The 20,428-nt window shown below is 47.3% G+C and overlaps 1 protein-coding gene across 1 annotated transcript in view; it reads left to right on the forward strand.

Moving 5' to 3' along the window:
• The window catches only part of PNOC (prepronociceptin), a 39,635-nt gene that overhangs the window by 14,400 nt on the left and 4,807 nt on the right, over positions 1-20,428 (forward strand). The window lies entirely within an intron of this gene.

Here is a 20,428-nt window from a genome sequence, read left to right on the forward strand (position 1 = left end):
TCTCCAGCAATTGACATGCAGCTGTCCCAGGTGCATCAGAAAGGCTGCCTGTCCCAATGTCACCAGCATTAGGAATAGATAACATAGGCAATCACCTAGAGCCACATCAGGAGGTGGGGGGCAGTAGAATTGGTAAAGTGCTTCACTGGACTAAATGTGCCCTTCTATCCCTCTTTGTTTGTTTGTTTGTTTGTTTGAAATATACCAGGGTCATCTTGTACCCTACAGTGAGATCCCCACCTGCACCCATCCACTCCAGAATCCTTTATTCCTTTGCATTAGCAGCCAGGGCAGCCCCATGCAAAGGATTCTTGGGAGCATTTGGAAGTAAGGGGGGAGAACAGATCCGTCCATCACCTAGGGCTTCCAGTGACAGACCTGGGGGCTGCTTTGCAGGAGAGCTGTATTATCTACGAATGTGTCAGACATCCAGCTATATTTTTATGGCTGCAGATTAAGATGATCAATGGCTAGTGCAGGGGTGGCCAGCCTGGGGCTCCAGAGCCACATGCAGCTCTTCAGAAGTTAACATGCAGCTCCTTGTATAGGCACCGACTCTGGGGCTGGATCTACAGGTGCCAACTTTCCAGTGTGCCAGGGTGCTCACTGCTCAGCCCTTGGCTCTGCCACAGGCCCTGCCCCCACTCCACCCCTTCCCGCCCCCTCCCCCAGAGCCTCTTGCATGCCACGAAACAGCTGATGGGGAGGTGCAGGGAGGGAGGGGGAGGTGCTGATTGGAGGGGCTGCCGGTGTGCGGGAAGCGCTGGGAGCAGGATGGGGGAGCTGATAGGGGGGCAGCTGACATATTATTGTGGCTCTTTGGCAATGTACATTGGTAAATTCTGGCTCCTTCTCAGGCTCAGGTTGGCCACCCATGGGCTAGAGGGACTAGTCAAGTAAATACAAAGCATAGAAACAAGGGGCCTGATTCTGAGCTAGCTTGACCTGGTGTAAATCAGGAGTAATCCTATTGAAGTTAATGGAGTTACACTAGTGTAAAACTAGAATAGCACAGTAGTGAATCAGGTCCACCCTCGTCATCTCTGAATTTGTTAGGAGCCCTGGGAGGCACCTCATAAAGCTGGAATCCTCTGTTGGACCTGTATGTTTGGCACAGCATACCTATTACATAGCACCGTGTGCAGCTATTGTATTATGTGCATGGCAAGCAAGGGTAAAGGCCTTCATTTTAGGAGCAGCAGATCACAAGTTCTCACCCAGCTGTCACCTGTGTGCAGGTCAATTATACACTGAGAGGTCTTATTTCCAGCAACGATCCTAGAATTTCCAAGATTGATTACACTAGGACACTTGCTTCTTGGACTTTTGACGCTACAGCAATGGGTGCATTACAAGTAACGCAGAAAGACAGGCTTGCTGGGGCTGTGGACACACCAGTGGGCAATTTCAATCTGATATGTTGAGGGCCCCCATGGTAGTCAGAAAGCTGAGATCTTGGTGGTGTCAGCTTCCCACTCCCCAAACTAGGGTTGCCAGGTGTCTGGTTTTCAACCGGAGAGTCCAATCGAAAAGGGAACCTGGTCAGTTCCGGTCAGCACTGCGGACCAGACACTAAAAGTTTGGCTGCCTACAGTAACTGGCCTCTGCCACCAGGGGGCAGGAAGAGCAGCAGCTGCTGCTGGAGCCTGGAGGAGCACTCAGGAAAGGCTCGGGGGGAGGGAGGTACTGGTGGCTCCCGCATCCTGCCCGGAGCGTGGCTCTGCCTGCCCCACTTACCCCCAACCCCAACCCCCAGAGCCCGGCTCTCCCTCCACCATCTCGTCCCAGTTACTCACCCCTGGAGCTCAGCTCTCTCTGCAATGTCCTGCCCCAGTCACCTCTAGAGCCCTGCTCAGCTGGCTGGGGTGGTGGTGGAGAGAGCAGTGAGTGACAGGGGTGGGAAGAAGAGAAGCAAGGGTGGGGCCTTGAGGGAAAGAGGTGGAGTTAGGGGCAAGGCCTCAGGGGAAGAGGCAGAGCAGGGGTGCGGGAGAGGTTCCAGTGCTTCCAGTTTTCACAAATGAGAAAGTTGACCACCCTACCCCAAAACAATCTCTAGGCCCAAGCTGCTCATAGATACAATCTGAGCCATTTCCTGATGTGACTGTCCTGAGGGCAAAAGAGTTTTTCAAAGTGTCAACCCTCGAGTCAGCCCAGACAGAGACAAGACTGTTGGGAGCGATAGTACCTGGATCACAGCTGGCTTGAACCAAACATTTCACTACTGTCCCCGCTATTCTACTGTAGCTTTAAGCCCATACAGAAGAATGGTCCAGCTTTTCTTCTTCTGCACATCCCCTTCTCTCTCTCTGGCACAGTGTTAGGCAATGAGTCCTGACCAGTTTTATTGGCAACAATGTGTTTGAAAGGTCTTGTCTGGCTCTACAAATTTCTGTTGAAGTTTATGACTCACGAGAGATACCACAGAATGCACCAGGCAAAGGAACGGAAAAACCCAGCTCATAAAAAACCATTCTCAGTAACTGCACCCAGGAGAAGGGCTGCTGCAATTTGCCTAGGGAGTTACAGCTGGGTTCAAGGAGAGTCAGGATTTGATTTGTATCTGGTGCATATTAATAGTCAATGGAAAGTGGCTGATAGAATGCCCATCCCTATGGGTCACAGAATATCAGGGTTGGAAGGGACCTCAGGAGGTCATCTAGTCCAACCCCCTGCTCAAAGCAGGACCAATCCCCAACAGGCCCCCTCAAGGATTGAACTCACAACCAGGGGCGGCTCTTGGCATTTTGCCGCCCCAAGCATGGCAGGCAGGTTGCCTTTGGCGGCTTGCCTGTGGGAGGTCCGCCGAAGCCGTGGGACCAGGGGTCCCTCCGCAGACACGCCTGCGGGAGGTCCGCTGAAGCCTGGGACCAGGGGACCATCCGCAGGCAAGCCGCCGAAGGCAGCCTGCCTGCTGCCCTCGCAGCACCAGCAGGGCGCCCCCCGTGGCTTGCCGCCCCAAGCACGCGCTTGGCATGCTGGGGCCTGGAGCCACCCCTGCTCACAACCATGGATTTAGCAGGCCAATGCTCAAACCACTGAGCTATCCCTCAGTAGCAGCTTCTACTCCTTGGTGTCCTGTGCAGAGGAAGAATTTCCAAGGATTTGTATTTACACTGGAAGAAGTGGATAAAAGGCCTGAAATCAACCCCCACCCCATCACAGGGTTTAGGTGGCAGAGCTGGGGGATCTAATGCACCAGCTTTACCATGTCTCTGACTTCAGACTGACACAGTCTGCTATCAGATCTGCTGCACTGCGAGTCCTGGTCCACAAACACTCATGTTCAGGGCTGGCTTTAGATGCCTCCTCGTGTCAACTGATTGAGGTGTCAGGAAAAGGATTTACAAAGTTGGTCACACTAATCTGGCCACATGATGATGACAGATTAGGCCCAATGAATCCTGTTGCTGAATGCATATTGGCCACCCCAGGTGTCTAGTGGTTAGTGCTCTTATCTGTACAATTGTTTAGATTCCATTCAGTCTCCTGTTACCTGTGTCAGTGGCGGTAAGGGGTTGTGCAGGAAGCCTGCTCAACTTAACAGGGACCACTCTGACCAGCTGGGCTCTGAAGAGCCAATTATTCATATTGATTTTAGAGTGCACTCTGCCTTCCCACTCCAGGCTAGGGATGGACAAGGGTTACACTCAGGCAGGTGAGGTGATACACAGCTAAAAGCCGAGGGAGAAATGTCCCTCTTCTACCAGGGCTAAGGGAGCTGAACTCCCCACAGGTCCATCTCAGCTCTAGTTGGGTTTGGATGAGCTCTCCCATCCTTATTGTGCCTCTTTCATACAAACCACTGCCACTAGAAGTGCTAAATACCCAGAGAGAAGCAGTGCTTGTGTGATGTCCAGGCTCAAATGTGTAAATCCAAAAGGTCTAGATTATTCTTCATTATTTGGATTACTGGGAGGGCTAGAAGCCCCAGTCATAAACCAGGAGTCTTTGGCAAGGACCTGTACAAACCTAGAATAAAGAGACAAGTCCCTGCTCCAAAGAGCTTACAGTCTCCGTAGCGTCAGCCAAACTTTTGGCGGCTCATCTGAACCTTTGTCCCCTTTCGGAAGCTCAGCCACTGCTATTGCAACCCACAGCTTGGAATAAAGGTGTTGGCCACGTTACAATTTCATGAATGAGTATTACTTGAAAGTATATTAAGTCGCATCCTCTCTTTTGCATGTAAAATAGTGCGTTGAAGACACACACACAAACTCTACCTTTGGCTGAATCCAGCCTGGGTTGGCAATGATCAAAAGCAGCTGCTGCCTGTTTGGTGGTCTCTGTGAAACATTCTCCGTGTCTTTATCCCCCCTTTCCAGTGCCCAGATATCCCCAACATAACGGATAATAGCCGGTTTTCTTTCTCAGCATTCTCAATACAGAGACCAACAACTACATGGACCAGGGAGGGTGCATGGTCATCTGACTCCTAGAAATGGTCTCTCCTCCAGGGCAAGGTTGAGGCATGGCGATGGAGGCAGCTGGCACGATCATTCCTCCTGTTGTAAATGTTCTGGGATAACTAAAGGACTTCAAACTCCAGGGCTGTCAAGCTAGCAGTAAGTGCATTCCGAATGGAAACTTTTAATTGGAAAGGAATGAATCTGCATGTCAGACTCGACTCCTCGACCCCAACAGACATGAGGCTTGGGAGCTGGCGCGTAACTTTATAATCTAGTTTTTAGACACATTTTCAGAAACAATGCTAAGCTTTGCTAGTCTCCTGAGTCACCCCCAATCTAACTTGTCTCAACAACTCATCCCTGTTGCCAGCTGTTTGTCCCTCAGGACTCAGCCTTACATGTACAAATGAAAACTGTCTTTGTCGAGACCAGCGAGTCTCACTGTGCCAATACAAGGCAACGTTCTGATCTGATTCGGCATATACACTGATTAATGAGCACTACTTAGTTCTGAGCATCTCCTGATGCAGATCACACATGTGGAGAGGGGCAGAGCAGGACTGGAAGGATAGGAAAAAGGACATTTCTATCCTCCCTATCCTATGATGAAAATGAAGGGCCTGATCCTGAGAGGTGATGAGTAGCTGCATCTGCCCTGGAAGTCAGTAGGATCTGCATTTGCTTACCACTCTCCGAATCAGGCCCTAGCTTCCCTAGGGAAGTTTGTGTCTCTAGATCAGTATCTTCTCATTCCTTGGTTATCACTGCTCCCATCCTTCTAGCCTGTCGTGCAGGAAAATGAGACTTGCCTTCAGCACTTGATTAAAGAGCACACAGGCATGAGAGCCATTAAAGACTCTGGCCAGTACTTTTTCACAGTTCATAATGCTTTCTTTTCCTCTCTATTGATCCTCTGTGACAGCCTTGGTAATCGACTTTCTTTCCCTATTGTTCTTTTCTACTTGGTATATATTGATTTCCCCTCCCCTTTCTATTTCTTAACAAGCCCAAGCCAATACATCACTGCAGTGTTTTACTTGCGTTTGTCATGGTGACATGTCCTAAGTCACTTGGGTACATTTCACAGGATACATCTTCTGCACTGAATGCCCTGCAGGATCCATCGCCCTGCAGCAGATGGGCCAGATTTGACCTGCAGGAGGCACCTTCTACATCAACAAACCTCCTATAAATGTTCTGCAGAAGTTAATTCCTATTGTGGGGGGTCTTTCTAAGGACCCTCAGTGCACCTGTTAGCTGCAGGAGTGGGAAGCAGTATGGCCCAATGGTTGGGGCACTACCCTAGGTCTTGCATTCCCATCCTGGCTCTGCCATTAACTTGCCAAGTGACCTTGGACAAATCATTCTCAGTGCCCATGTTTCCCCAATTGTAGAATGGGGATAATAATGCTTAGATGATGATTACCAGATACTGTGGTGATGGGCACAGTGTAATTGCCAAGCTACAGCCAACCAAGACATCAGCTGTCATGGTGCCCCCACATCACCCATCTTCCAAACCTTTCAAATCTTTGCATTAGGTTTATGTTTTGTAAGTGTGATTCTGGCCAGTGCCGACCTGGAAAGGCCCGGGGGAGGGAGGGGTAGAGATGGTTGGGATGGTGGGGAATGCACTGCACTTCCCCGGGTATACCTACACTGTAAAGAAAAACCCATGGCAGTGACTCTCAGAGCCCAAGTCAATTGACTGAGGCTCGTACTTCAGGGCTAAAAATAACAGCATAGATGTTCCCACTTTAGCTGGATTCTAGGCTCTGAAATCCACTCCGTGGGGAGGGACTTGAAGCCCGGGTTCCAGCCCAAATGGGAGCATTTACATTAGTATTTTTAGCCCCATAGGGCGATCCCCACAAGCCCCAGTCACTTGACCTGGGCTCTGAAACTTGGTACCGTGAGTTTTTCTTTGCAGTGTAGACATATCCTCTCAGCTTTCTGGCTCTGTTTGCCAAGAGAAGACTCATCATAAAGTGCACATGGATTGTCTTTTAACACGTGTGGATTTTACAGCTCTCTAATGAGAAAATTATTGTGTGCAATGCATTCCAGTAGCACCAGGAGGCCACAGCGAAGATCAGGGCCTACTGCGCAGGTGCCTGTCAATTTAGATAGTGAGTTCTTCAGAGCAGGGACTATTCCAAAGAGTTTACAACCTAAATGGATACAGACAAAGGAAGCATCTTTGTCCCCATTCTATAGATAAGGAACAGAGGTGAAGTAACTTGCCCAAAGCCACAAAGATTCTCTGTCAGAACAAATGACTCACCCCATAATTCCCAAGCTCTCTCCCAAGGCCTTCACCACAAAACCAGTCTTCCTTTCTATTCTCCTGCTTAAAAAAACATGGAATGACAATTGACTTTTTCAGTCTGCACTCTTTTAGACCTGGAGAGCAGCAACAGGGTATTTAATACCTCATACAGCTTAACCGCTCTCAGGGATGAGTGTGGTATAAAAACCTAGATAGACAAAACAGTGTAACCGGCAGTAGAGTAAAACTTAGGGTATGTCTACACTACGGGATTATTCCGATTTTACATACAGGTTTTGTAAAACAGATTGTATAAAGTCGAGTGCATGCGGCCACACTAAGCACATTAATTCAGCGGTGTACGTCCATGTACCAAGGTTAGCATCGATTTCTGGAGCGTTGCACTGTAGGTAGCTATCCCGTAGCTATCCCATAGTTCCTGCAGTCTCACCCACCCATTGGAATTCTGGGTTGAGATCCCAATCCAAAAACAGTGTCGCGGGTGACTCTGGGTAAATGTCGTCACTCATTCCTTCCTCCATGAAAGCAACAGCAGACAATCATTTTGCCCCCTTTTTCCCTGGATTGCCATGGCAGACGCCATAGCATGGCAACCATGGAGCCCGTTTTGCCTTTTGTCACTGTCACCGTATGTGTACTGGATGCTGCTGACAGATGCGGTACTGCAGTGCTGCACAGCAGCATTCATTTGCCTTTGCAAGGTAGCAGAGATGGTTACCATCCCTATTGCACCATCTGCCATTGTAAATTGGCAATGAGATGATGGTTATTAGTCATTTTGTACCGTCTGCTGCTGTCATGGGTGCTCCTGGCTGGCCTCGCTGAGGTCGGCCGGGGGCACATGGACAAAAATGGGAATGACTCCCCAGGTCATTCCCTTCTTTATGTTTTGTCTAAAAATACAGTCAGTCCTGCCTAGAATATGGGGCAAGAGTACTAGAGAGCCAGAAAGCACAGCCGCTCCATGTCAGAGCCCCAGAGATCCTGCAGAAATGATGAGCTGCATGCCATTCTAGGGGGTGCCCCTGCAACAACCCCACCCGTTGCTTCCCTCCTCCCCCAACCCTCCTGGGCTACAGTGGCAGTGTCCCCCTATTTGTGTGATGAAGTAATAAAGAATGCAGGAATAAGAAACACTGACTTTTTAGTGAGATAAAATGAGGGGGAGGCAGCCTCCAGCTGCTATGATAGTCCAGGCAGGACATTAAAAGGTGGGGGAGAGAGGAGCCCAGCCTCCCGCTGCTATGATAGTCCAGGCAGTACAGAATCTTTTCTTTAGACATGAAAAGGAGGGGGCCGGTAGAGCTCAGCCCCCAGTTGCTATGATGAGGACCGTTACCAGCCGTTCTGTACCATCTGCCGGGAATGACCAGGAGTCATTCCCATTTTTACCCAGGTGCCCCCAGCCGACCTCACCGAGGCCAGCCAGGAGCACTCATGGGCTGATGATGACAATGGATAGCAGTCATATTGTACCATCTGCCATCGGGAAGGGGATGCTGGTGTTCAGCGTAGCAGCACCCCGTCTACCAGCAGCATGCAGTAGACATAGGGTGACATTGAAAAAAGGAGAGAAACGTTTTTTTTCCCTTTTCTTTTGGAGGGAGGAAGGGTGTAAATTGACGACATATACCCTGAAACACCTGGGAAAATGTTTTTGACCCTTCAGGGATTCGGAGCTCAGCCAAGAATGCAAATGCTTTTCGGAGACTGCAGGGACTGTGGGATAGCTGCAGCACAAAAGGGTGGCAATGTGAAAAGTGAAATTTGTCAATATCACTTTTCACAGCAGACTTAGCACTCCGTTGCCACCCTTACTTCTGCATTGCTGCTGCCACCTGGAGCTGACTAGGTGAGGGATTGGGGGTGAGGAGATCCTGAGTCTGGGCTACCTCCTAGTGAGGAATTACAAGGGGGAGGAGAACCCAGGTGTACTGAAAGCTGGAGCTCTTTAAAAAAAAAAAAAAAGCACACAGGTTGTGCTTCTCTTGACATATTCCTGCACCTCCCTTGGGCGGTCCGCCCCATAGTTCAAGAACCACTGTACTAAAGCAGGGGTCCTTAATCTTTTCTGAATCGCACCCCACCATAGAATTTTTTTTAAAACTTAGAGCCCCATCCCTTTTTACAACAGCAAAAATGATACTGCCACATTACCATGTACTCCTCAGACAAGGCACCCAAACTACCCTAACTGCCCCCAGAGATGCCAGCCTATCTTATTCACATGTCGAGTCTTGAAATTGTGTATTGCAGGATATTAGCTTTATAACTTCTCATACACAGCTCTGGTAGTCAATGTGCTGCTTTGGTACCACAGCAACCTTTCCTTTTTCATACAAGTGCTCTACCTTCATGATCTGACCAAATAAAGTTTGCATACGGAGACATGTTAGCCATGTGTCTAATGACACTTGGAGAGCTGGCCACCTGATTCAGCAGGTTATGCTGAGCACCAGCTGAATCATAGGACTGGAAGGGACCTTGAAAGGTCATCTAGTCCAGTCCCCTGCGCTCATAGTGGGACTAAGTATTATCTAGACCATCCCTAACAGATGTTTGTCTAACCTGCTCTTAAATGATGGAGATTGCACAACCTCCATCAGCAATTTATTCCAGTGCTTAGTTATCTTGATAGTTAGGAAGTTTTTCCTAATGTCCAACCTAAACCACCCTTGCTGCACCTTAAGCTCATTGCTTCTTGTCCTATCCTCAGAGATCAATGAGAACTTTCCTCCCTCCTTGTAACAATCTTTTATGTAGTTTTAAACTTTTATGTCCCCCCTCAGTCTTTTCTTCTCCAGACTAAACAAACCCAATTTTTTCAAACTTCCCTCAAAGGTCATATTTCCTAGACCTTTAATCATTTTTGTTGCTCTTCTCTGGACTTTCTCCAATTTGTCCACATCTCTCCTGAAATGTGGCACCCAGAACTCGACACAATTCTCCCATTGAGGCCTAATCAATGCTAAGTAGAGCGGAATAATTACTTCTCACGACTTGATTACAACATACCTGCTAATACATCCCAGCACGATGTTTGCTTTTTTTGCAGCAGTGATCCACTATGGCCCCCAGACCCCTTTCCGCAGTACTCCTTCCTAGGCAGTCATTTCTCATTCTGTATGTGTGCAAATGATTGTTCCTTCGTAAGTTGAGTACTTTGCATTTGTCCTCATTGAATTCATCTTACTGATATCAGACCATCTCTCCAGTTTGTCCAGATCATTTTGAATTTTAATGCTATCCTCCAAAACACTTGCAGTTCCTCCCAGCTTGGTTTTGTCCACACACTTTATAAGTGTACTCTCTGTGCCAGTGGTTTTCAAACTTTTTGCATTGGTGACCCCTTTCACACAGCAAGAATCTCAGTGTGACTTCCCCCGATCCATGAAAAATGGGAGGGGTAATTTAATTTAATGGGGGCTGGGAACTGTCAGTCCCAAGGAGTTGACAGCTCATGAACCACCTTGTGACCTCCTGAGGGGTCATGACCCCCAGTTTGAGAACCCTAGCACTATGCCATTATCTAAATCATTGATGAAAATATTGAACAGAACCGGACCCACAACTGATTCCTGTGAGACGCCCACTTGATAGGCCCTTCCAGCTTGATTGTGAACCACTGATAACTACTCTCAGGGAACTGTTTTCCAACCAGTTATGCAGCCATCTTATAGTAGCTCCATATAGCTTATATTTCACTAGTTTGTTTATGAGACGATCACGGTAGACAGTATAAAAAGCCTTACCAAAATCAAGATATACACATCTACTGCTTCCCCCGCCCCCCGTCCACAAGACTTGTTACTCTGACAAAGAAAGCTATTAGGTTGGTTTAACATGATTTGTTCTTGACAAATCCATGCTGACTGTTACCTATCACCTTATTATCTTCTAAGTGTGGACTGATGTAGAGAAAGTTAATAAAGTGTTATTTACTCCTTCTCATAACACAAGAACTAGGGGTCACTAAATGAAATTAATAGGCAGCCGGTTTAAAATAAATAAAAGGAAGTATTATTCACACAATGCACAGTCAACCTGAGGAACTCTTTGCCAGAGGATGTTATGTAGGCCAAGACAATAACAGAGTTCAAAGAAGAACTAGATAAATTCACAGAGGATATTGGCTATTAGCCAGGATGGGCAGGGATGGTGTCCCTAGCCTCTGTTTGCCAGAAGCTGGGAATGGGTGACAGGGGATGGATCAATGATGATTATCTGTTCTGTTCATTCCCTCTGAATCACCTGGCATTGACCACTGTCAGAAGAAAGGATACTGGGCTAGATGGACCTTTGGTCTGACCCAGTATGCTGTTCTTATGTTTGCAAATTGATTACTTAATTATTTGCTCCATTATCTATCCAGGTTCTGAAGTTAAAATGACTGGTCTGTAATTCCCCAGGTTCCCCTTTTTATAGATTGGCACTATATTTTCCCTTTTCCAGTCCTCTGGAATCTCACTCATCTTCCATGACTTTTTTAAGATAATCACTAATGGCTCACATATCTCCTCAGTCAGCTCCTTGAGTATTCTAGGATGTATTTCATCAGGCCCTGGTGACTTGAAGACACCTAACTTCTCTAAAAGCAGCAAAGAATCCTGTGGCACCTTATAGACTAACAGACGTTTTGGAGCATGAGCTTTCGTGGGTGAATACCCACTTCCTCAGATGCATGTGAGGAAGTGGGTATTCACCCACGAAAGCTCATGCTCCAAAACGTCTGTTAGTCTATAAGGTGCCACAGGATTCTTTGCTGCTTTTACAGATCCAGACTAACACGGCTACCCTCTGATACTTAACTTCTCTAAGTAATTTTTAACTTGTTCTTTCCCTATTTTAGTCTCAGATCCTACCTCATTTTCATTGGCATTCACTATATTAGACGTCCAATCATTATTAACCTTTTTGTTGAAAACTGAAACAAAAAAAAGTCAGTTAGCACTTCTGCCATTTCTATATTTTCTGTTATTGTTTTCCCTCCCTTCATTGAGTAATGGGCCTACCCTGTCCTTGGTCTTTCTCTTGCTTCTAATGTATTTGTACTGAGTATCCTCAGCACCTTGAAGGATCAGGCTCTTAACAAGGTGTGGGGAATGACTGCCTTCTGTGTGTAACAATTTGTAAACTGCTTTGGTGTGTGCAATGTATGACTTTAAGGAAGGTTGTGAAGTGGCTTTGGCTTAGCCACTGTATGATTATGATTGTTTTTTTCACTGACACATGAAACTCTTTGTTGTGGCTGGATAAGGTGGTCTGAGTTCCCTACACTCAGGGCACAGCTGCAGGGGTAGAGCTGAAGTCATTAGAGTGCCTAGTTTGAGAAATGCAACCTGAATTCTATGCAGGTCTCAGCACCACTAACTCAAATTTGACCTGGTTCACTGCACTCCCCTAAAGTTTGATGTCCCCCAGTTGAGAACCTAGAGCACAACAGTGCCCCAGTTACAGTTACCTCCTCCTGTACGTTCTACACTGTAACCATGCACAGGACATGCACTGCAAATGACTCGGTCCCAGAAAGGTTTATATTCTACACTGGAGGTGGGCAAACTAGGGCCCTCGGGACCATCCTGCCCAGGCCCTGAGCTCCCGTCCAGGGAGGCTAGCCCTCGGCCCCTTCCCTGCTGTCCTGTCCCCCTGCAGCAACGTTGCCGCACGGGCAGCAGGGCTGCGAACTTCTGCTACCCTGAGCGGCATGGTAAGGGAGTAGGGGCAGGAGGTCGGGGGGGAGCAGTTAGGGGACAGGGAGTGGTTGGATGGGGTGGAGGTTCTCCGGGGCAGTCAGGGGATGAGGAGCAGGGGGGGTAGGATAGGGGGTGGGGTCCCAGGAGGGAGCAGTCAGGAGACAAGGAGCAAGGGGATTGGATCGGGAGTGGGTCCAGGGGGCGGTTGGGGCAGGGGTCCGCGATGGGGCAGTCAGGGGACAAGGAGCAGGGGGAGTTGAATGGGTCATGAGTTCTGAGGGGGGCAGTCAGAGGGTGGGAAGTGGGAGGGGGCAGAGAGAGAGCAGGGGCCAGGCCCTCCATACAGTTTTGCAACCCTGATGTGGCCCTCAGGCCAAAAAGTTTGCCCACCCCTGTTCTACACCAAGCCCTTGATTAGTTCTGAGGGCAAGTCTACATTTAAAATGCTGCATCGGCACAGCTGCACTGCTGTAGCACTTTAATGAAGACACTCCTGCTGGCTGACTTGGTCTCTGAGAGGAGCCTTTGGAACCTCTACAGCTCTTGACTCCCCACCTCCAATTTCCTTATAAAGGAAAACAGACAGTTAACACAGCTGATGCATCATTACAGTTAGATTTGAACACCCATCACTATCTCATGCTGCGCGCTCCGGCGGTCTCTGCGCTTCAGCACGATGACTAATCCCTGCCGTAACATGCAGCACCTTCAACAGCCCTTCAAGAGCACTGCAGAAGGGAGAAGGCTTCCGTGAGCTGCTGCTGTGCTTGGGAGCAGCGACGTGATGGCCTCGCAGCGAGGGATTATGCAGATGATCACTTTCTGGCTCAGTAGCCCAGGCAATCACTAGGGAAGATGAATGAATGCATGCACTGGAAGAATCCGTATTAGCAGCTGGTGTCGCGAGTGGCCCCTGGCAGGCAGCTAAACTAACGGGTATTTGGAGCAGGAGGGAGGGTGGCAAATGAGTAAAAGAATGGAATGGATGGGGAAGTAAATAAGAACTAGAAGGTGATAAAGAAAGTCTGTTCCTATGATCCTGTAGCTCACTTATCATGGTAACTAATATAGGACCAATGACTTCAAGGGGACCAGGATCAGGACCATAGTCTGCCCAGGAGGTTGCTCTCTCTTCTGTATTAATACCAATAATTTGCAAATCTGCTCCTATAAACCCCCATTTCCATATGCTCAAATTTCTGACAAGTTCCCAGCTCAGACTAAGAGTCAAGACTCAAAAGATGTATTTTCTTTTCCTTTTTAAAGTTAGAGCAAAGTCTCTCCAGTCCCCTTTTTTATTGTGAAAAATTATTTTCCTATAGCTGGTTCTAGCCTCCATGCCACCATTTTTTCACAGAACTACCTCAAAAGGCTGAAAATTGAACCATGCTCAGTTATTCCCGTCTCTGCTTCCCCAGGTGTATCAGGTCTTCTCTGTGTCAGAAAGCAGCCTAGCCATAAGCTCATCAGGGCAGCTCCTCTTAATGCTGTGTCTCGTGCAGCACCGAGCATGTAGTTGGAGCTCCCTTTTATAGGAATTGGGGAAACTGATCAGGCTACCTGTTCTGTAGCGTGACTAGATCAGATTCAGATCTCAGTCACACTTGGACTTAACTACTGAAGTCAAAGGAGTCATCTGGTGTAAGCAAGGTTAGGCGTTTCCCTGAGGAATATAGACAAGTTCTGTTTTGGAGAGGATCTGGTTCTGTCCAGTCTCTCAGCTATGCTTTTTGCTGGCGCAATAGTAGTGAGGACTGTCTCCTTAGCCTTAAAGGCCAAGAAGGTTGGTACATGGTTGCCCTAAAGAGACAGAGTTTAATATCAAGGATGACAGGTAGTTAGATCTTATATCCGTTGAGTACCGATAGTTGTCCATGTTGGGAATATTTCCAGGCAAGATCAAGGAAAGTGAGACGTAGGCAAGAGCTCAGACTTCCTGCTGGCTCGTGATTCTGGGAATCTGGGTGGTATCCGGTACAGTCTCACATTTTGTCTCAAGCCAGATGCAAGTTGAGCACCGAAGAAGAGCATTTTACATTATGACAGACTTGATTTGCCCGGCTAGGAGCTAAGTTTCTTGTTCCACTTGAGAGCATGGCAGGATGGATATGAGTGATAGCTGGCATGCAGCCACTGGCAACAATGACCAGTAAAATGTTGGTGACTAGTAGCATTGGAAATAATTGCTTCAGGAAGGGAGATGACTGTTTGGTGGTGGACCAGTGTGTGACACTGAGACAATAGCAGAGGATGACTTGAATCAGAAAGGCTCAGATACCACAGTGACAGGCACAGTAGACTTAGAAAGAAGATTTGGTTTTGACAGCGATAACTTTATACTGGATCCCTATATTTTCTAATCATCAGCCAACTAACTCTCATTCAGTCTCATGGACAGGTGAAGCCCCACACAACATTTTGAAAACTTAGGAGCAGTTTTTCAGTGTTGTGACCTAATTGGCTGGCTGGTTAAGACTTCTTAATGATGTCATAGCCAGCTTCAGATCCCCCAAAGTTAAGGGCATGACCTCAAGCCCTTCATCATCATATCAACTTGCTGTCAGTGTGAGGCAGGAATTTGGGGTGAGGTGGAAAAGGCTGGAAAGAGAAACTCCGTGGAGCAAGTCTAGCTGGCAAATGTAGATGAGCTGTTCAGTCTGGCTCACTCTGAGCCAGATCCACACCTGGTGTAAACCAATTCACAGCTAAGGATCTATCATTATGGCTCTGGGAAATTAAAAACAAAGGGGTGTTAGAAACTGGGAGTCGAGGAGTGGATCTGGCATTCATTGGGACAGTCCCAACCCTTATCTCCCACCCCCATTCCAACCCCTGGCAGTGTCACTGTGTCAGCCCTAATCAGTAGGTGCCTGTTGCCCTGGAAGGCAGCACCAAGAACTAGTTAAAGAGAGGACAGAGACAAGAGAATCCTGACAAGGGCCTCTCACTCCAATAGAGCTCCATTGAACCCTCCTGAGGAAGCCATGTGTAGCATGTACTGTTCCTAATGTGGACACAGATCAGTGCCTAAACGGCAAGTGCAAACCCATTTGCAAGTATGCTTGAGTGGCAACAAAGGAGTTTCATTATCTTTTATTGGAAATGAAGCGTTAAAAATTGCACCTGATCTCATTCTGACAGAGAAGAGTCTGGGGGCAGCAGGGTGGGGGAAGGAGACACAGATGTCATTCCCGCTCCCTGCACCCATCAGCTCAATCAATAGCATTCAGGGCCTCTATTTCTGCTCACTGGCTTGGAAGTGAAGCGGCGGTGCAGTATGGGGAGGCACAGTTGACAGTGTCTTTTAGCTGATTTGCTAAACTGAGCGTTAGCATGATCTTTGTGGGGAAGTGATGCTCTATGTGTCGTCCTCAGTGTGTGCGCGGCATGGTCAGGTTTAAAGCAAATCTCCCTGCAAAAGCCCCAGACCTACAGCTTCAAAAGACACTGATCTCTGCCATTTGAGCTAAAGGAAAGGCTCCATTAGCTCCAGAAAGATCTTTATATTCTTCCCAAACTCCAGCTAGCCAATAGAGAAAAAGATGCACCACAACGTGGGGGCCAGATTTTCAAAAGAATTCAGCACCCAGAATTGGGGCCAGATTTTCCAGACAGCTCAGCTCCTGCCAGGCATCAAAATAATGGACCAGAATTACTGAAGAGCCAAGTATGTTAGATGTTGCACTCCTCTGAAAGTCTGGACCTAAGTATCACAATAGGAGCTCAGCGCTTTCAGAAATCTGGGCCATGGTTCCAAATCCTACTACCAATGAAGTCAGTTGGCATTCATGTAATGGGCATTTTTTGCCAGAGGACTGAGCCCTAAACTATCCCTCACAAACACACTGTAAGCAATCAAACTTATTAATGATCTATTTTCTTCAAACACAGCTAGTGCATGGGCTTGCAAGGAGAGGTGACTATAAAAAGTTTGACGGGATAGTGTAGTAATAACCGGTCTGCACTAGAAGGAGACAAAGGAATGTTAGACCATCTTTTTTTTCAAATCTAGGTAAGGTATTTATTGCCCAGTAAGTCAGTTTGACTGATTTTCTTCAAACTTTGCAGGAACAGTCCTCCTTTGTTTCAGACTAAATATGGCACTTTTTAGTTTAAAGGAATTTTCCAAAGCTGTAGGATGTTACAAATAGGATTTTATAACAGAAGTGGCTGCAACTAACTACTGTATGGACAGGCTGCCCCCTTTTCATAATACCCATGTAACCAGGGTGGGCCTTTCCTGTGTTTGTAAAGAACTTTGGGTTCCCCAGAAGCAAGATGCTATAGAAATACCAGACTAACACGGCTACCACTCTGAACACTGACCAGAGTAAAACTACACCACCACATAGGAGTCACAGTGAAAGAGCTTCCTCAAGTGGCATAAAGTTCACCAACAGGTCTATACTTACTTCTGAAGAGAGCGTTCACAACTCAGGATAGATCTTACCAGGAGTGCTGAGAATAGCATTCCATACTCCCAGGGCCCTCTGTTTTAATGTGAAGTTTTCTCCCTATTGTTAGATATACAAAAGAGGTGGTCACAACCAAGACTCCTGGTCCAGACACCCCTGGACTTTGGGAAGACAGGCCCATGAGCTATATATTTAATAAACCTACAGGTTTCTAATATGGGTGTGATTTGGTGGGGCACTGGCAGGTACAGAATGTGTCTCCCCAAACACAGCCCCACTGGCCTGACTGCAGCTGCCCCCCCAAATACAGAAGTCAAACTACACCTATGGTTTCTAAGGGTAGTCCCCTCCTACCGTGCCCCAATCTGGAAAAGAGGTGTAGTCCCTGATTCCGCCCCCCTTGGTTACTCTCAGACCCTCTCCCTTCCCCTTAGGACCAATGGGCTCTGGGTCCAGGTGATGGGTGCCCTCACCTAAAGGCAGGTGTACACAGGGCTAATACCCCGTGACCTCTTAAATAAAACTAACACAGCAAATCTAAACCACATCAAAACAACAACAGTTTACACCCTGGAACAGGAAAGGGGGTCATTAAGGGAGGAGAAAGGAACAGGAGACAGAGCTAGGGATGATGACTAAGAGCTGCAAGCAATATCACAATATCAATACATAAGAAAATAAGAATGGCCCTACCGGGTCAGACTAAAGGTCCATCTAGCCCAGTATCCTGTCTACCAACAGTGACCAGTGCCAGGTGCCCCAGAGGGAAAGAACGGAACAGGTGATCATCAAGTGATCCATCCTCTGTCGCTCATTCCCAGCTTCTGGCAAACAGAGGCTAGGGACACCATTCCTGCCCATCCTGGCTAATAGCCATTGATGGACCTATCCTCCATCAATTTATCTAGCTCTGTTTGGAACACTGTTATGGTCTTGGCCTTCACAACATTCTCTGGCAAGGAGTTCCACAGGTTGACTGTGCATTGTGTGAAGAAATACTTCTTTTTATTTGTTTTAAACCTGCTGCCTATTGATTTCCTTTGGTGACCCCTAGATCTTGTGTTACGAGAAGTAGTAAACAACACTTCCTTATCTACTTTCTCTACACCAGTCATGATTTTATAGACCTCAATCATATCTCCCCTTAGCCGTCTCTTTTCCAAGTTGAAAAGTCCCAGTCTTATTAATCTCTCCTCATATGGAAGCTGTTTCATACCCCTAATCATTTTTGTTGCCCTTTTCTGAACCTTTTCCAATTCCAAGATATCTTTTTTGAGATGGGGCAACCACATCTGCACACAGTATTCAAGATATGGGCTTTAAATGGAGGCAACATGATATGTTTTGTCCTATTATCTATCCCTTTCTTAATGATTCCCAGCAGTATTAGAAGAGAACCCCCACCTCCCCCAAAGGACACCCCCAGCCAGATCAAGAGAGCTGTTTGAGGGGCAGGTAGCTATCACTGTCTGAACTGCAGGCAGGTTCCACATGCATCTGGTTGATGTCCCAGTTGAATCAAGCCCTGGCTGACTCCTGGCTTCCAGAGCAGAGAGTGGCCTATAGGCTCTCTGAGGTAGACTAAGGCCCTCTGACTGGGACAGTCAGAAAACGGCTCCCTTTCCATGCGGCGGTGGAGGTTAAGAATCACCCCCACCTTCTCCTCTGGGTCTCTCTTGCTCTGGTCATGCAGTCCCTTGGATTGTCCCTCCCAGGGGAAACCCAGGTTGCCAATCACACTTCTGGTGTGTCCACTCTCCAGCCCAGGTAGATAGTCTCTGTGAGGCCCTGCTCTCTGTGCGAGCTACATATCTGGAACCCCCAAACTGGCAGGGTCTACACACATTGTTTAGTTTGATCAGATCTGTTGCTGCAACAAATGTGTCATTTTGACCCAGGCTGCATCATACAAACAACTTTGGTAAGGACCAAATCATTTTCTCTCTGAAGATAACAAAAAAATACTATTTTCCCCGGACCAGTTTTCCCCATTGGCTGGTTTTAGTCATCAACACGAGGCTTGCTAACCATGACTAACAGCAAAACCTGTGGCCACATGACCCGTCGTTTGATCCGCATCCTAGCCTGGGGAGAACTAGGTCTGATAAAAGGAGGAAGGATGCAGATGATGCCTGGATTAAGGGCAGAGCCGTAATAAGCAGAGGGAGAGTGGAACAGAAGCACAAACTTCAAAGGGAAATGTGAATCATTTTCACCGATGAGTGGATATTGTTTTTTGATGCAGTTGCTGTCTGCTTCCCCATCCACAGATAAGTCCTTGCGGAAGGGGGGTGAAGTGAACAGTCTTGAGGATCAGTTTGGATAATTAATACATTGTGCATTTCTAGAAGGCATTGCATTTCTGTGGCTCTTTTCAATCCAGGGGAATCCATAGTGCTTTACAAGCATTAACTGCCCCCAGATAGGCAAGTAGTATCATTCTGAGCTAATGGATGAGCAAACGGAGACATGGCAAAGTGACTTGCCCAAGGTCACACAGTGAGACAGTATCTGAGAACCCGTACTTGACCTATTGGAATCTCTCAAATCAACTAAATTTGGGATGGAAGCATCTCAGGGTTAGACTCAAAAAAATAACCAGCAATGTTAGGTCAGACATCCTACATGTGTATTTCAGCATCTTTCATAGTGGGGATGCTAGAAAAAGAGACCAGAAGATTTTTAAACAAATGAAAGCTAAGGGGGAGGGAGCAGTTCCAACGCTCAGAAAAGGATCAGTTCAGGTTTGAGTTAGTTCTGATTTTGGGTGGGCTAGTTCACCCAGTACAAGTCAGTGGAGTTACTCTGGTTTTGTACCAGCATAACTGAGAAGAAAATCTAGCTCTGTGTCTACAGGGATGCCTGCTGGGCTGTACAAGGTGCCCAGATACGATTACCGCGACGGGTGCAGTATGATAATTCCCACATCAGGTTTGAATGTTGTCTGTGAATCCTCTACACTACACAGATAGTTCAGTGCTGCCCAGCAGCCAAACCAGAGAAAGGAAAGAAAAACCTGAAGGGTGTTAACTATACAATTTCCAAACATGCTTCAGTGACAGGATTACAGAGCTGGCTAGACAGCCCCATTGTGAGCACTATGCTTTCCCCTCAGATCTTTTAGCCAGTTACACAAGGCTAATTAAATGCCATTCTGCAGGTCAGAGAGGCTGTTGTGCAGTATTATAACCTCAGTATTACACAGCTGCAGGCAGTTTACAGGCTGCTGTAATCTGACAGTTGGGATGAGCATGAATGGGATCTAGCCCCCTCAGCGTGTGTGTGTGTGTGTGTGTGTTTGTGTATTCCTGCACAATCTTTTACAGCTGTGGCTGATGGGAATGTATTTTGCCAGGAGGCTTAAACAAAAAAATTCTTTCAGAATGTCCTCCAGCAGAAGAGTGCATTTAACGCATACACTCTGTATTTTAAATGCTATTGTTATGAACTGGATTAAATCTTGTGATGGGAGAAATTAAAACCTCATTGAAACTGATGGGCGAATTCACCCTTCACTTAAAATAGCTGTGAAGTGTTTTGGGTGTGGCCCCTTAACTAAAGCCTAAGAGAGCCCACCCAGGAGTTCCTTGACCGAGTGGGAGGAAGGGTTTTGCGGAGTATTGG

The sequence above is a fragment of the Gopherus flavomarginatus genome, chromosome 4 (genome assembly GCF_025201925.1).
Source record: "Gopherus flavomarginatus isolate rGopFla2 chromosome 4, rGopFla2.mat.asm, whole genome shotgun sequence".
NCBI lineage: Eukaryota > Metazoa > Chordata > Testudines > Testudinidae > Gopherus > Gopherus flavomarginatus.